The 17,172-nt window shown below is 41.8% G+C and overlaps 1 protein-coding gene across 1 annotated transcript in view; it reads right to left on the reverse strand.

Moving 5' to 3' along the window:
• FAM169A (family with sequence similarity 169 member A) overlaps positions 1 to 14,074 on the reverse strand; it is a 48,919-nt gene extending 34,845 nt beyond the window's left edge. The window contains exon 1 of the mRNA XM_036408897.2: positions 13,861 to 14,074. The gene's annotated coding sequence lies outside the window, so the exon portion shown is untranslated. The remainder of the gene's footprint in view (positions 1 to 13,860) is intronic.
• Between the last annotated feature and the right edge of the window lie 3,098 nt (positions 14,075 to 17,172).

Below are 17,172 nucleotides of genomic sequence, written 5' to 3' on the forward strand. Positions count from 1 at the left end.
CATTTAAGACCCTACCTGTTTGGCTCAATGGATAGAGCATTGGCCTGTGGACTGAAAGGTCCCAGGTTCGATTCCGGTCAAGGGCATGTACCTTGGTTTCGGGCACATCCCCAGTGGGAGGTGTGTAGGAGGCAGCTCAACGATTCTCTCTCATCAATGTTTCTGACTCTCTATCCCTCTCCCTTCCTCTCTGTAAAAAATCAATAAAATACATATATTTTTAAAAAAGACATTTAAGAGGCATAGCAATCAGATGCATTGTAAAAAGGATTCTAATATGTGTTCTCTTGAAAACTCCCATGATAAAAAGTTAAATAAAAAATAAATATATGCTCTAAATCAAAGTTGATCTACTTAGTTCTTAAAGATATAAACTAAAGTAGATGATCTTGTTATAAAAATTCCCTATTTCATATTTACCCAAAATAAAAACTGCAGAGCCCAACTGCTATATTTATCAATAATCTCTTCGATCTTGATTTAAGAAATAATAAAGGGGAAAGACAGAAGAAAACAGAAAATAAAAATTATTTTTATCTGAAGTAATTCTTCAGAGAAGCATTTTATCACATCAAATCTATTTTATCACAAATATATTAGTAAATTTAAAAAAAACTGAAAATATGAGAAAACATGTAAAAGACAGGACATATAATGACAGCTACATATAGTTTTATATATATATATATATATTTTTATTTTTTTTTATTTTTATTTTTTAAATCCTCACACAAGGATATGTTTTTACTGATTTTTAGAGAGCAAGGAAGGGATTTGGGAGTGGGGGAGAGAAACATTGATGTGTGAGATAAACATTGATCAATTGCTTCCTGTACATGACCAGACCAAGGATGGAATCCACAACTTTTTGGTATGCAGGACAATGCTCCAAACAACCGAACTACCTGGCTAGGGTTAAATATGTTTTTCTGAGTTTTTAAGATATGATGATAATGAGAAACTTATTTTTACCATAATCTGAAATCCTAAGGACTTTAAAATGTGGTGTATCATTGGGAACCTAATTTTATACAAATATATTTTCAATCAAATTGACTTTAAAATTTTTAAAAATAAAAACCTGGAAATAAGAACACACAAAAACAGCCCACCTATTAGTAAATATAAATGTCTAAATAAAAGGAGAAAGCAAGAAAAATTTGTGAGACATTTAGAAATACCACAGGATTTCCAGGCAACTCATAAAAAGAAAAAAAAAACTATGAATTTCAAGAGAGATTAACCAGGAGCTTATGTAAATCAGATGTTATAGTTAGCAAAGTATCAAAATGAAACAGCGAGCTCTATTACGAAGTAAGCTTATTTGTCAATTCAAAAGCAAACTAAGGAAATAGAAATTATATTATGTTCTAGTCAGATCCAATAATTCTAATGAAGATTAAAATTTTAGATGAAAACAAAAACAAATGGTCAACAGCAGATGAAAAAAGCATAATTAGGACACTAGTTAACTATTTTCCTCTCTTTTAGACAAGATCCCAGCTTTGGTCTAAGTAAAATATTAAGAGCATTAAATATACCCTACTATTGACCAGATGAAACTCAGGAAGGATTAATGTCACCGTCTTCTCCTGAAACCATCTCGAAATGCTCTCTTGAACATGAGGTATGAATGAAACACATTTAAACATTTCATTTGCTAAGAGTAATCATGACCTAAAGCAAAAGTGGGGAGCCTTTATTTTGCCAAGGGCCATTCCTGGACCATACAAAATTATCAGCTTAAAAATTAGCCTGCTACCTTTGGTCAAACATTTAATTAACTCACCCCTCATGCCTTGGCAGAGCCAGACCAAATGATTTTAAGGGCCATATACCGATGACATGAAGGATGAAATACAAATTAACATATGAGGACTGCTGCCAAAAATTTGGTGTACAAAAGCACTGTTGATTACAATCACATAAAGGTAATACGGCATTCTAAACAAAGAATACAAAATGGACATATAAAGAAAAGGAGTCTGATAGAATAGCAAACTGATGGGTCGTTTTCTTTCCCAACTACTGTTACTACAACCTCGTTCTTAAAAGATTTTAAATACTATCAGGTTTAAATAGCATTTTTTTAGTCTTATTTATTTTTTAGTTTTAGTCATATTGAATAAAGAACCTAGCATTATAGCCCAGAATAAGAGAATGGTTGTAAATAGCTAGAGGTATCATGGTTCCTTATCTAACATGCTTTAACTCTGTCTGACCGGTCCTGCTAGTTTGCAACAATTCGAGACTGGAACAAAGGCAGGCCAGATGTCCCCAAGCCATTGATCCTTCATCTATTCTATCCTAGTGTTGGCTGAACTTTAATTATCTGCATACCACCATCAAAATGTTTCCAGTGTGTCAAGTGTCTATATCATTATTTAATATGTATGTTCCTCAACTCATTTATTTTATTTTTTTTACAGAGAGGAGGGGAGAGGAATAGAGAATTAGAAACATCAATGAGAGAGAAACATCAATCAGCTGCCTCCTGCACACCTCCCACTGAGGATGTGCCCACAACCAAGGCACATGTCCTTGACCAGAATCGAACCTGGGACCCTTCAGTCTGCAGGACGCCGCCGTATCCACTGATCCACACCTGTCAACTCATTTTTTTAAACACACACCTCTCATCCCATCCCCCTTTTTAATTTGGTTAAATCCTATATAATAAAAGGCTAATATGCAAACTGACCAAATGGCGGAATGACCGGTCACCTATGATGCGCACTGACCACCAGGGGGCAGACACTCAACACAGGAGCTGCCTCTGGTGGTCAGTGCACTCCCTCAGGGGGAGCAACACTCAGCCAGAAGCTAAGCTCACGGTGGTGGCAGCAGCCTCTCCTGCCTCCGTAGAAGCACCAAGGATGTCCTACTGACTGCGAGAGGGTACAGGCCTGGTGAGGAATATTCCCCACCCCCACTGAGTGGACAAATTTCCGGCACCAGCCCCCTAGTAAACACATAACATTTACCATATTAACCCTTTCTAAATTTATAGTTCAGTGACAGTAAGAATATTCATTGTTGTACAACCTTCATCACTCTCCCTTTCCAGAACTATGTGCCCATTAAATAATTCCCCGTTCCTATTCCCCCTAGTCCCTGATAACCACCATTCTTTCTGTCTCTATGGATTTGCCTATTCTAGGAATCTCATAAGTGTTATCACAATAATTGTCTTTTTTACTAGTCTCAACAAAGACTGCCTTATTTCACTTATTTCAAGCTTCATCCATGTTGTAGCCTTTATCAGAATTTCAAAACTCATCTTAAAAAAAAATTCATTCACTTTAAACTATAAAACCTTCAAAACCAACAATTTGGCATATTAGGTTATACATTTTCCTAAGCAGCCTTATGATTTCTAAGTATAATTAAAATGTTCACCTAAATACAAATTAAAGACCTTTCCTAAATCATCAGTAGTATGTCTGCACACTTTAGAAAACATTACTACCTATGGGATTGCTTACCATAAGACAACTCTACTGCAGATTAAAGGCAAATACAATATGACTAAATTAATTAAAGTGTAAGACAAAAATTAATTAACTTTCACTCTTAAACATTCTTATATTGAGATTTTTCAATAGAAAAATAATCACTTCTAGGTTTATTTTATTATTAGTCAAAGATTATTCATACACACACACACACACACACACACACACACTGAGTGGCCAGATTATTATGACCACCCTATTAGTACTTCATTGGGCCACCTTCTGCCTTCAATATCGGGGTGATTCTTCTTGGCACTGACTCCACGAGATGTGGAAAGGTGATGTGAGGAACCTGACACCATGCCTGATGAATAGCACTGTCCAGTTCAGTGAGATTGGATGGTTGTGGAACCAGCTGCCTGATGGCTCTTTTAACTTCGTCCCACAAATGTGCAATTGGATTGAGATCTGGTGATTGTGGGGGCCACCTAAGCAAGGTAAAGTCTCCCTTTCGTTCTTGAAACCACTCCTGCACAATACGAGCACCATGGCATGGCGCACTGTCTTATTGGAAGAAACCATCTCCATTGGGATACACCATCAACGTGATAGGATGAACTTGATCAGCAACGATACTTAGTTATGTTGTGCTATTCAGACATAGTTCCACACGAATTAAAGGGCCCAAATCATGCCAGGAAAACATTCCCCAAACCATAACACTGCCCCCACTAGCTTGAAGGGTTGTACTCATGCAGTGGGCTACATGCTTCCATGCTGTTTCTGCAAAATTCTCACTCTGCCTTCTGCATGATGCAACTGGAAACGTGTGTCATCGGACCACATGACTTTTTTCCAACGCTCAACTGTCTAAACCTTGTGTTCCTGTGCAAAATGGAGACGTTTTATCTTTGTAACTGCAGACAGAAAAGGTGTTCGAACAGGCCTTTGGCTTCCATATCCCATATGATGCAGTGAACGGCTAATTTGCCTACAAACGTCAGTTATATATGTGTGTATATACACTTATTTTATATATATACACACATATATATAAACAAAATAAAACCACATCTAGGTACAAGGTATGTGCCTGAAGTTCAACAATTTAAATATCCTGAAATTTCAAAAAGAACATTATGGGGCTGGGGGAGGGGGGGACTTCACTTTAGTTAGAAGTGAATACAGTTTGACAACTGCCCCAGTTGGGTGGCTCAGTTGGTTGAAGCGTCCTCCAGTACACCAAGTTTGTTTCCTGGTCAGAGCATACGCCTAGGTTTCAGGTTTGATCCCTGGTCGGGCACATATGGGAGAAAACTGATATCTCTTTCTCTCTCCCTCTCCCAGTAATCCCACTTCTAGGACTATTTCCCAAGAAACCAGAGACACCAATCAGAAAGGATATATGTATCTTTATGTTCATAGCTGCACAATTTACAATAGCTAAGATTTGGAAACAGCCTAAGTGCCCATCAGCAGATGAGTGGATTAAAAAACTGCTGTACATCTACACAATGGAATACTACACTGCTATAAAAAAATAAGGAACTTTTACCATTTGCAACAGCATGGATGGAACTGGAGAGCATTATGCTAAGTGAAATAAGCCAGTTGGAGAAAGATAAATATCACATCATTTCACTCATATGTGGGATATAATGATCAACATAATTTGATGGACAAGAATAGATCCAGAGACAAATGGCAGGGGGAAGAGGTGTTTAGAGATCAACCAAAGGACTTGTATGCATGAGTATTAGCATAACCAATGGACACAGACACTGGGGCAGTGGGGGCCTGCCCGGGGTGGGAATGGCTGGGGGGGTGGTCAATGAGGGGAAAAGGAGACACATGTAAAACTTTAAACAACAAATAAATACAATAAAATGTTGGTTAACTTAAGAGTGCGTAAATTACTAGCCCATGGTGGTTCTGCTAGCTTAGAGAGGCCAGAGAAGGGTGGCCAAGTTCTGGAGAAAAATTGTGTTGCTCTGGTAAACCACGCGCTTCTCCCCCTTTTTTGTTGTTTTTAAGCTTGTATTCCATGTTACATAACTGTAGAGCTGTCAGGTCAAATTTTGTCAAGCACTTTATTCTCTGCCCATGAGATAAACCAAAAGGCCTAACTAGATTCTACATGAATGAGAAAGCTTAATGTTGCCTTCAGTGAACTCATCAGAAATGTACACAGAATGGACAATGAAGTGTAAAAAGTGTCCAAATTAATTAACAAATTAAGCAAAGGATATGCTCATCAATCCTGGCTAACTTATACAAAAACATACTCAGACCGCTTCCTTATGTAAGAGTTCTAAGAGATCCATCAGCTATTTTACATCCATCTTTTCATAAATTCACTTTTTCTGAAAAATTATGTGACTATTTGAAAGAATGACTCCTCTCTCTCTCTCTCCCTCCCTCCCTCCCTCCCTTCCTCCCTCCCTCCCTCTCCCTCTCTCTCTCTCTCTCTCTCCTCCCCAGAAGGTATTTTTTCCACTAATTTCCAAAGAGAGTGGAAGAGAAAAAGAAGGTGGGGAGAGAAAGAGAAACATCGATGGGAGAGAAATACATGGATTGGTTGCCTCCTGCATGAGCCCTCACCAGGGCTGGGGAACCTGCTACCGAGGTACAAGGTATATGCCCTTGACCAGGAATTGAACCCAAGGTCCTTAGATCCGCAGGGCAGGCCGATACTCCAACTGAGCCAAATGGGCCAGAACAGAATCACTACACTTAACAAGAAAATATGAAAACAAATTAGAAAAATAATTCCTATCATTGTGATTTATTCCCTATGTGATGTTAATTACTAGATGTCAACACTACTCTTAAAAAGGGGGAACATATTTTATAAGTTCAGTTCCTAAATTATTTCAAGATTCTTATACATTATTGCTATTATTTAAGGGCTTTAGGGGAAAGGTTAGATTTTAAAAATCTGGAAATGTTGGAGCTGAAAAAGTTCTTAGAAAACAAATAATTATCTCAACCAATCCAAGTCATGATTTTACCTCTCCTGATGGCTTCCCCAACACGGAAAATATAGGTTGGGTATCCAGGCAACATAATCGTCAATGCTCTCAACCTTGTACACAAAAAGCCTGTTTCTGCCGAAACTGGTTTGGCTCAGTGGTAGAGCGTCAGACTGCAGACTGAAAGGTCCCAGGTTCGATTCTGGTCAGGGGCATGTACATTGTATGCGGGCACATCCCCGGTAGTGCAAGAGGCAGCTGGTGGATATTTCTCTCTCATTGACGTTTCTAGCTTTCTATCTCTCTCCCTTCCTCTCTGTAAAAAATCAATATTCTTAAAAAAAAAAAGCCTATTTCTGAACCTTATTTTCTCCCTACCATCACTTCCTTTCTTAACTAATCTAGCTCCTGTACTACATCAGTTCAATGGATCTCTATCTTACTTAGCTTCTTACTTCCTCTGTTCCTGTCCTACACAAGGCCCTAAATCCTAGATTAATCCTTCTCCCCATTCACAGCTGAGTTTTTTAGTACAACAAAAATGAAACCACTGAACAGACTGCTACGATGATCAAATCTCAGGTGGGCTCAACACTGCTCAAAAATTCTTTTGGTCTTCTGGGAAATGAAAAAGATTTGATTACATATGGTTAAGGACTGCCCACAAGTTTATGGGTAATGGAGCAAAAGTTAAATGGAGTTCATACCTGCTGCCTATTTTATTTCAAGTAGAAGCCCAAATCATCTTTTGAAGTTACCAACACTGAGCCCACACGGTATCTGTACTTCATGACCCAGATTATTGAATCCTGTTCATAATCCCACAGGAGCAATTTACAAACTCAGGAAAGCAGTTTGCAAACTAAGAATTATTTAAATGAACACACCATAAAATTTTTTCCATTTCAACATTAGACAATCTAAAATGCATTTTTTTAACGTGGTTCATAATATAATAGATCTGATTTTATAGTGCTTTATTCAAGTTAACATGGATTTGGTACAGTAAACTTCAAGGACACAGCAATCTAAACAATATGCACATTTTTACAGATAACTTTAACACACAGTATCACAGAGCTTACCTCTTTTAGAACCCTGAAGAAAAACTGATGTTTTTGTTTTAAAGGACATACATCTAGCTCGAAACAAAGCAAAAACAAAACAAAACTTGGGTGCTTGATTTTCACATAATGTTTAGGAAATATTCCCTAATATTCTCACTACACAACTAAGACATGTAACCAGGGGCCGCCAGTATCATATCAACTGGGAGAACAGCAGCCTCTGAACCAGAGGCTAGCCATTCTCTTTCCTTTCAGGCCCGCTCCAACTCTGCGCTTCCAGCTGTGGCCCATACACTTGCTCTTGCAAACTCAGGTGGGTTTGCTTACCCAGATCAAGTAAAAATTATTTTCTTATCTCTCATTGGCAGCCTTCCTATCTGACTTCAATACAAATTTACTAAGCAAATGAATAAATAATTCATGGCTAAACAAAAATTTGTAAGGTGGGGGTTAAAGGTGGGTGGAGTGATTGAGCAGAAGGGAAAAAAAAAAAAAAAGAGAGAGAGAGAGAGAAAGAACTCATGGACCTGGCAACAGTATGGTGACTGATGGATGAGGTGGGGATTTGGTGAAGGGCATAGGAGGTACACGTGGTGATGGGAAATAAACACAAGGAAGCACTGCCACCAATGAAAGACGTGTAAAGCTCTGCTGCCAGATGAAAAGCAATAGACTGCCTTTCAACAGGCAGAGTTAGAGGAGAATATGCTAAACATAAGCCAGAAAGCATGCTGAGGATGGCAAGTAGTTGGATTTACCAAGAGAATTAAGGGAAGTGTGTGAAGGTAAGCAGTGGAAGGGATGCTAGAAAAATAAACTGAGGGCAGAACATCAAAGGCCAAGAGAACAGTATGGTTTTACGAACCAATGTCACTCCAATAAATTCAATTAAAAAGGTCATGAATACAAACTAAGAGTCGGGACTTTATTTGATACTCAAGTAGGATTCAATTTAAGGAAAGAGACTTTCAAGGCTATGTTTCAAGGCAATTTAACCAACAGTGTACAGATCTGTGCACCGGGCCTAATAATAGGATGGATTAATAGGAAGAACTGAAAGGAGACAAACTGAGAAACTCTGATGATAAATATCTTGTGCGTACTTCTTTCAATATACTTATCATGACAATATGACTTATTTTTCTTCATCCTAACAGGCTCAGACTCCAGGGAAGCATAATCCATTTTTTCCAAACATAAAAAGTAGGGATGTGTCAAAAGATCTGTGATGTCTCTCCTAACTAATAACTTACTACATGTCTACACTTGAAATAATTTACAAAGAGGTGGTATCATCAAAAATTAATTTACAATCATTTCTTAAAACTCAGAATGTTTTATGATCACACACCTACCATTTATTGCTGGATTAACTTGCACCAGATATTATGCTCAGCATTCTACAATATTATCTCATTTATTCTTCAAAATGACCCTATGAGGCAAGTATTCTTTTTTTCCCTTATATTTTTACTAGAGGCCCGGTGCACAGATTCGTTCAATGAGTGGGGGACGAGGGGACTCTCAGCCTAGCCTGCACCCACGGGCAGTCCGGGATCCCTCGGGGGATGTCCGCCTGCCTGCTTAGGCCCAATTCTCTCAGGCCTAAGCTGGCAGTCAGACATCCTGCTTATAGTCCGGGGCTCTCACAGTCCGGGACCCCTCGCTCCTTACTGCCTGCCTGCAGTGGAGGTGAGAAAGGCTCCCACCACCACTACTGTGCTCGCCCACCATTAGCTCGACTTCTGGCTAAGCAGTGCTCCCGCACATTGACCACCAGAGGACAGCTCCTGCATTGAGCGTCTGACCCCTGGTGGTTACTGCGTATCATAGCAACCAGTTGTTCCACTGTTCAGTTGATTTGCATATTAGGGTTTTATTATATAGAATAGGATTGGTGTTTAGAGAGAGAGACATCAATATGGGAGAAACAGTGACTGGCTACCTCCTGCACATCCCCTACTGGGGACTGAGCCTGCAACCTGGGCATGCAACCTGACCAGGAATTGAACTCACAACCTTTCAGTGCATGGGACGATGCTCAACCAACCAAGCACAATGGCAGGGCTGAGGCAGGCATTCCTAAACACATTCTCACAATGAGGAGCCTTGGGTGCGGAGAGGTTAAGTGAGTTACCCAAGTTCAGCCAGGTAGTCAGGCTCTACCCCTAACCAATCTGTCTAGCGAGGGATTTATCCTGGTTGTCAGTTTCCCAGGTCAGGAAAGCCATGATGCATCAGATTATACAATTATCATAGAATATATCAACCTTAGGAGTTAGATTTTTAAGTATTGCAACATGCATCCGGCCAGTGTGCTCAATTGTTGGAGTGTCGTCCCATGCACCAAAAGGTCACCACTGGTTTGACTCCAGTTCAGGAAATATGCTCTGATTTTGGGCTCAATCCCCAATAGGGGGCATGAAGGAAGCACCGTGATCAGTTTCTCTCTCATCAATGTCTCTCTCTCTCTCTCCCACACTCTCCTCTCTCTCTCTAAAGTCAATAAAAACATATTAAAAATATTTTGCAATGTCTTCTCTTCAGACTTTAGATACCCGTTCTATTCATTATGATCCATTTTCTTCAGCATTGTTAAATGGTTACTACACAATACAAAGCTGATTGTTTTAAAGTTGAAAAATAAAAGAGAAACATAAAAACTGATAAAGTAAAATGCCTACCAAATATTTACTGGAGAAATTACTATAAAATGCAGTTAAGGGGGGAAAAATGAATCCACTAAATTGCATTATAGTTGTTTATCCATTACTGAAGGACAGAGACAAAGGAAACCTTGAAATTCAGATGATAGTAGACTTGATATGAACCATGAGCAGTCCTCTATATACTAGTAAGATGGTGTAGACAATGTATACAATCTTGATTTGCATCCTTGATTCCCAAATGCCAATCAAAAACATACAGGTATTTACAAAAAAAGAAGAAAAAAAGTGGATTCTCTTAGTTCAAACCTGTGTTGTTCAAGGATCACCTGTACTCTTTTACAAAGGAGGAGGGGAACTGAGCCAGAGAGATTAATTACCTTAGAAGTCAGGCCGCTACAAACAACAAAGCCAGGGTTCAAACCTGCATTATGTCTATTGGGCTTGAACTGGGGAACTACACTGACTTTGCATAACTACTGTTAATGTAAGAATCTGGGTTAGTCCATCAGGAATATCAGGAGCCAATCCAATCTTGAAAGCACTGGCTCTCGTATGTGTAAAAGATTTTAGACTCTCAAATTCCTTATTAGTGCCACATACTACTTTCTCAATCACAGTGGAACAAAAAGTCAAAATTTATTGACTTTTGCTCTGAGTGGGATTCTTCCCCAATCATTATACTGATATCACTCCTCATCAGGCCTCCAATAACCTCTCAACTCCCTAATCCAGTGGATTATTTTCATTCTTACCCCCCTTTATCTTGACAGGCCAGACAAATTGACCACTTTCTACTGCTTCCAAGTTCCTCTCCTTCCTTGGCCAACACTCTCTCCCAATTCTACTTATTAGTAGTTTCCCGCCCCGGCCCCCTGTTTCTTTCAGCAACTAAACCCTCTCCTCTGCACAAACCATAAATGTAGCCCCAACCCCCCAACAATAATAACAATTCATTGGTGGAAGTGGTAACAAAAGGGACATTCTTTTTTCAAAAACAAAGTATATGATAAATCAGAAACTTTCTGGCCCAAAAAATGGGTTGGACTAGATGAGTAGATCCCTCCTGCAGAGCAGATATATCTGGTATAAAGTCTCATATAGCAGCTCTAAAATTCAACGAGTCTAATAATTATGGTATGATGTCTCTAGCAAATGATCAGCTTTTTCCCTGATTCTTTTTAAATCATCACACCTTTTCCTTAATAAATTCAACCCTCAGTAATTTCATTGTTGTGGGAAAGAATTGTGAAATACCTTTACTATCAATGAAGCATACCAAATTTAGAATTTAATTTCAGGCTTAAATATACAAAGGATCAGAAGCCTAACGACCTGTAAAAAGAAAATCACCTTAAATACCATCGTGCAACTTCTTCTTTCAATTTAGAATTGTAAAAACTCTTAGAAACGAAAAGAAACATGAAGGTTTTGTTTACTTCCTTACCTAACCAACAGTCCTTTCTACAGAATCCTTACTATTTTTTGAACATCTGCCCTAATAATACCCAATCCTCTTATATTCTCGTTGCCTTTAAAAAGTAAATCTTTTTGCATTTTTAGGCAGATGACTGAACATACCACACATGACTTTAAAAGGGTTATGTAGGTAGCATCTAATGGATAAAAATGTTAGAGAGCCTTTTTTCTTTTCAATTTCTCAATCACTAGTAAAACAATGCTCAAAATTTAAAGCTGTGGTAAAGATAAAAACACACACACACCCAGATCACTTACAAACTCAATTAAATACAACAGTAACAACTCTATAAACCTCTCTGATGTGTGTACTAACAGAACCGATGTAAAATGTGTTTGCCTCAGCAGTGAACTTGCCGGACAGAACAATCTCATTCCCCATGGACCTAGCATGGGCCCAATCAGGGCACCTTCCATCTGTAACAATCTTTGCTTACTTAAATTCCCTAAAACATGACTCATCTCTCAATGTGCAAGGTCCCTTTCACCTCCATAATTCTTCCCACAGAACAAACATGTCATTAATGAGAGGCATACCATTTCTTCGAAGGATGGTACATGACATCAATTACTTTGTAGAAGTCTTCAACGAATCAGAAAAGTTAACAGTAATTTAATTAGGAGGGTAACATTAAAAGTTTACTCTCAAAAGTATCTACTTGTAAAATAATTTTGTTTTCTCCAAATCAGTTAAGCCCTTATGTTTGACGCACAGTGTACCTTTATTACAGAAATGATACCATTTATAATAATTCGAATCCTATTTCAAAGGTCAGACTAATTCAGAACTTTTTAGAATCTAAAGCCCACAGGTAAAGCATTTTACGTTGTAATTACTCATGCAGCAGGATACTGTCGCTTCTCCTAGAAGATATTTGTAAATTCCCTAAGCCAATCCTCATAAATAAATTCAGAGAGTAGTACAATGTATCAGCTACAAGCTTTCTGTGAAAGACTGTGATGTTTTATCTTTGTTTGCACAGAAGCCTTCACAAATGGACTTCCCAGTTTCCTCTCACCATCTCATTTCCTTGTCCTCTCCCCCTTACCCTCCACACACACACACACACACCACCTTTGCCTGGTACATATTAGTCACTAAAAATATTTCCCTCTTGTAGGAGGAAAACAAAATATCATTTGCAAATATAGCATGTACATCTTACGTGCAATAAATAAATATGTGCAAGCGGAGGATACACTCATCAAACCTAGATCCATTTTGGCGAATTCCCTCCAGGGCCTACATACGTGTATTATGCAACAGCCACCATTCCAGATTGTAATCCCTGTCCCTGATGCTGTGTGTGGCAAAACACAAATGGCACGACTATAATCCGCTAAGGTACTTACGTACATTCACGACAGAAATTAAAACAACAATTACCAAATTCTCAGGAACCTTGAAAATGACAAATGGAGTAACAAACAGTTCAGAATCACAACTTTTCCCTTCTGGTAGCCCCAATGCCCTCAAACACCCTCACACGTGAGCATTTTCAATTGAGGTTTTGAAAGGATCTCCCTGAGAGGGGGGAGGGGCGGGCATCAGGTGGTTCTCCTAAAATCCACTCCCCGTCAGGGACCCACCCCAATTTCCAGACGCTGAAAAGCGAATACGATGCTTCATTTCTCCCAAAGGATCCGAATGGGAGTGAGTGTGGGCAGATCCCAGGGCCACAAACCATCCATCGGCTCTCCTGGGGCACAGGGCCTAGAAAAATCGCATAGGGGCAGCTAAGAATGAGGACAAAATTGCACTGAGCTGCATTCTGGAAGTGAGGCATCTACACCACACCCAGTCCGGCGGTGGCTAAGGGTCCGGGAGGCGGTCAGAGCATCTCCGGGGACCACCTCCGGGTGCACGGCGCCCAGAGCTCCCGTTCCCCACCTGGCCGGGCCGGGTGCTCCTCAAGCCGGGGATCCACCGGGCGGGGAGGCTCCGGGTGGGGGGCTCCGAGGGGAGGGGGCTCCGCAGGCTCAGGGGGATCCCAACGCATCCGGGGAGAGCGAAGCAAGGCGAGGGAGGCATCCCCCACAAAATGGTGGCGCCGGCGCACCTGGGGCGCCCCCTCCCCCGGGCCCGGTCCGCCCCGGAGGCCGGCGTGGGCCTGCGCCCGCCCAGCCCGCAGGTGGCGGTCGGTCGGCCGGTCGGCGGGGGCGGACGGGGCGGCAGCTCGGCCTCGGCCCGCGGCCCCGCCGGCACGGGCGGCTTACTCACCTCGGACGCGCCGCCCGCGGAGCCGGGAGCGGAGGAGGCGGGGCCGCGGGAATGAATGGAGCGGCCGCAGCCCGCTCGCCGCCGGGACCCCGGCCCGGCCCTGACTGCCGGGGAGGGTGCGGCCGCCGCCCCTCGGCCCGGGCGCCGGCTCCTGGTCGGCGGGTCGGCCGCAGCCCACCGGGCCCTCCGCCGTGACGCACTCGCCGCCGCGCCTCGAGCTCCGCCGCCGCCGCGCGCGCCGCGCCCCCCGCGTCCCCCCGCCCGCCGCCCGCGCGGCCCTCCCGGCGCCGGGGCCGCCCGCCGCCTCCCTCCCTCCCTCCCTCCGGCCGCCGCGGGCAGGTGCGGCGCGGCCGCCGGGGCGCGATCCCCGCTTCTCGCCCCTCCCCCGGCCCGGGCAGCGGCTCGGATTAGAGTGACCTTGGCTTAGGGACCGCAATAGGGGCGGGGGCGTCGCGGGGCGAGGCGCTGGGTTTGCGCACCCCAACCTGTGCACAGCCCGGAGCGCCCCTGCCGGCGCCGCCCTCCGGGGATCGGCCCTGGGTGGGTGAGACCGTGCTGGCCCCGGGCTGCGGCCTTCTTCACCCCGCCTCCTCCTCCCCCCTAACCGGCGGCCCCCCGGGAGGGCGCACCCCTCCTCCCTAACCCGCGGCCCCCCGGGAGGGCGCACCCCTCCTCCCTAACCCGCGACCCCCGGGGAGGGGAGCGGAGCGCCCCGTTCACAGGCTGGGCAAGCCCGAGGGCCTGGACTTCCATCTTGAGCAAACAAGGACCCACCGAATTCCTGCGTCCACCTTTCCTCTTCCACAATCTGGTCCACGCGGACTGACCCCCACCCACCCAGGAGGACGCCGGCCCCACCTTCCTTCCTCCCCTCCCTCCCCTTTCTCCAAGGCTCCTGCCGGCCTGAGCGCCCAAGGCCCTTGGCGAAGGACACCCCATAAGCTCTTAAGGATGTCAAGCATGGGGGATTTCTTAGGAGTAAGGCATGTCATGGGTTTAAATATGTTTAAATATGTCATGGGGTTTAAATATGTCTTGAGGAAGAATATTGTATGTAAGAATGCTAAGACTTCCTTTCCTAGTGCATCAACTCTGGGAAATAAACAGCTCCTCCCGTAAATTGACATTGCTCCTTCCATTCCTAAGAAATATTGAGCAATCGAAATACCAACCTTTTACGAATTTACCTCAAAACAATACTTGTTGATGTAGATTTATTTGACTCGGGTATATTTTTTTAAAAATCCAATAGGTTTTTCTGCCTCAAGTTACTCCTAAGAATTAATTTCACCTGCTACAGGATGCGGCTTTACGTGTTAAAGAAAAACCATTTACTTCCCTCTTTGTTTGAGATACATTAAATCTTGCTTGTGTTTACCCATACTCAGAATCCATGAGCTCTCAGTGAACAAAGAACTAAAAAAAGAAAAAAAAAAGTCTTTATCAGATTGATACATGCTGTAAATCATGACCAAAATATTTTGAAATATGCTTTGAACCTTTTGTCTGAAAAGTTTTGCAGAAAGTTGTTAAACTTAAAAGTAAATATATATATATATATATATATATATATATATATATATATATATATATATATATATAAAGCGAAGTGAGAGGCAACAAGCTTTTATTTGAAATCAAAGAATAGCTACTCCAGAAGCACCGATTCAGGGAGAAACCCAAATAGTGTTTCAGTTATGGGGTGAAGAAGGCAAAGGGTTTTTATGAGAAAAGGAAGAGAAATAATTACATGAATAGAAAGAAGGAATTTCTATTTGTGCTAATAAGCTGTCATTCTGTAGCTGTACATGGCTGTTTACTGATTCTGAGAAAATGTCTTTAATTATCAGTCCGCATAGGAGGTCTGCCTTCTTGTTATTTGCAAACCATTGTTGCCAATTAATGCCAGTTTCTCACAGAGAAAAGGATTATTGCTTGGTTTTGTTTCATATGCTTGCTTTATTATTTTTTTAGCTTACAAGTAGAAGAAAACATGTTAAGAGTTCTTGCAGTTTTTAAATATATGTTTTAAGGAGATTGGGGCCATCTTAAGAGAAGCTTGCCACAGCACTAGACATTGGAGGTCGCTGGAACAAATGACCCAGAAGAAAGCCCTGACATTGCAATGGAAAGAGGAATTCCTAATGGCTCGATGATGGCTGTTTTTGCCTGCTAACACATTACCAAGCACTTTATTAACTTTCTTTGTGGAAATTAATCCATTTGATCTTTATAACCATCCTTCGAGGTATTTACTAATGTTATCCCCAGTTTACCTAAGAAGAGACTGAGGCACACAGAGAAACTAAGCAATTTGCCCATAGTCACATAAGCTAATAACCTGGCAGTTTGGCTCAAGGGCACACTCCCTTAACCAGTATACAATACCACCTTTCATGGGCACAATTATTAACTGGTCCACCTAGTATTTCATTACTAGAGGCTCGGTGCCCGGGATTAGTGCACTGATGAGGGGCATGGCCTGTGGGGATCAGCCCACCATGGCAGGGCCACTCATCCCCGTCAGCTGAGCGGCCCTCCCACTGTGGGAGCACACTGAACACCAGAGAGCAACCCCTGGTGGACAGTGCACATCATAGCGACTGGTCAACTGGTCATTCTGGTTGTTCCCCCTTTCGTTCGCTGGGCTTTTATTATATAGGAGTATTTGTAGTGGGAAAACATTAGTGGTGTGGAAAGAACAGAGAAGACTGATGAGATAGTTAAATAAATATTGCTATATCCATACAAAAGAATGTTGTGTAGTCACATTCTGAACAATATTTAATGACATGTCATTAAGTCTTTAAGTCACATTTCTGAACAATATTTAATGACATGGGGAAATGTTAAGGAGAAAAGACATCTGTTTAAAAAGTATGATCCCACTTTTGCTTTAAAAATTATGCTTAATTGTACAGATACATTCAGAGAATATATAGACCATAAGGAAATATATTGAAATGTTAACACCAAAAGTTGGAAAATGGATTAGAAAGAGGAAAGACAGGGTAGTTAAAAAACTGGATAGTAATTTTGTATTTTGTTTATAATATTTTTCTCATTTTCTATGATGAACATATAGTCACTAAATAATAAAAAAAAATGTTTTTTAGAAATATATTTCTTTATTGATTTACGAGAGGAAGGGAGAGGGAGAGGGAATCATTGATTGGCTGTCTCCTACACGTCCCACCCTGGGTGTTGAGCCTACAACCTGGGCATGTGTCCCTGGCCAGAATTGAACACGGGACCCGTCAGTCCACAGGCCAACACTCTATCCACTGAGCCAACCCTGCCAGAGGGGTGTGT

This window comes from Pipistrellus kuhlii, unplaced genomic scaffold (genome assembly GCF_014108245.1).
Source record: "Pipistrellus kuhlii isolate mPipKuh1 unplaced genomic scaffold, mPipKuh1.p scaffold_m20_p_4, whole genome shotgun sequence".
Taxonomy (NCBI): Eukaryota; Metazoa; Chordata; class Mammalia; order Chiroptera; family Vespertilionidae; genus Pipistrellus; species Pipistrellus kuhlii.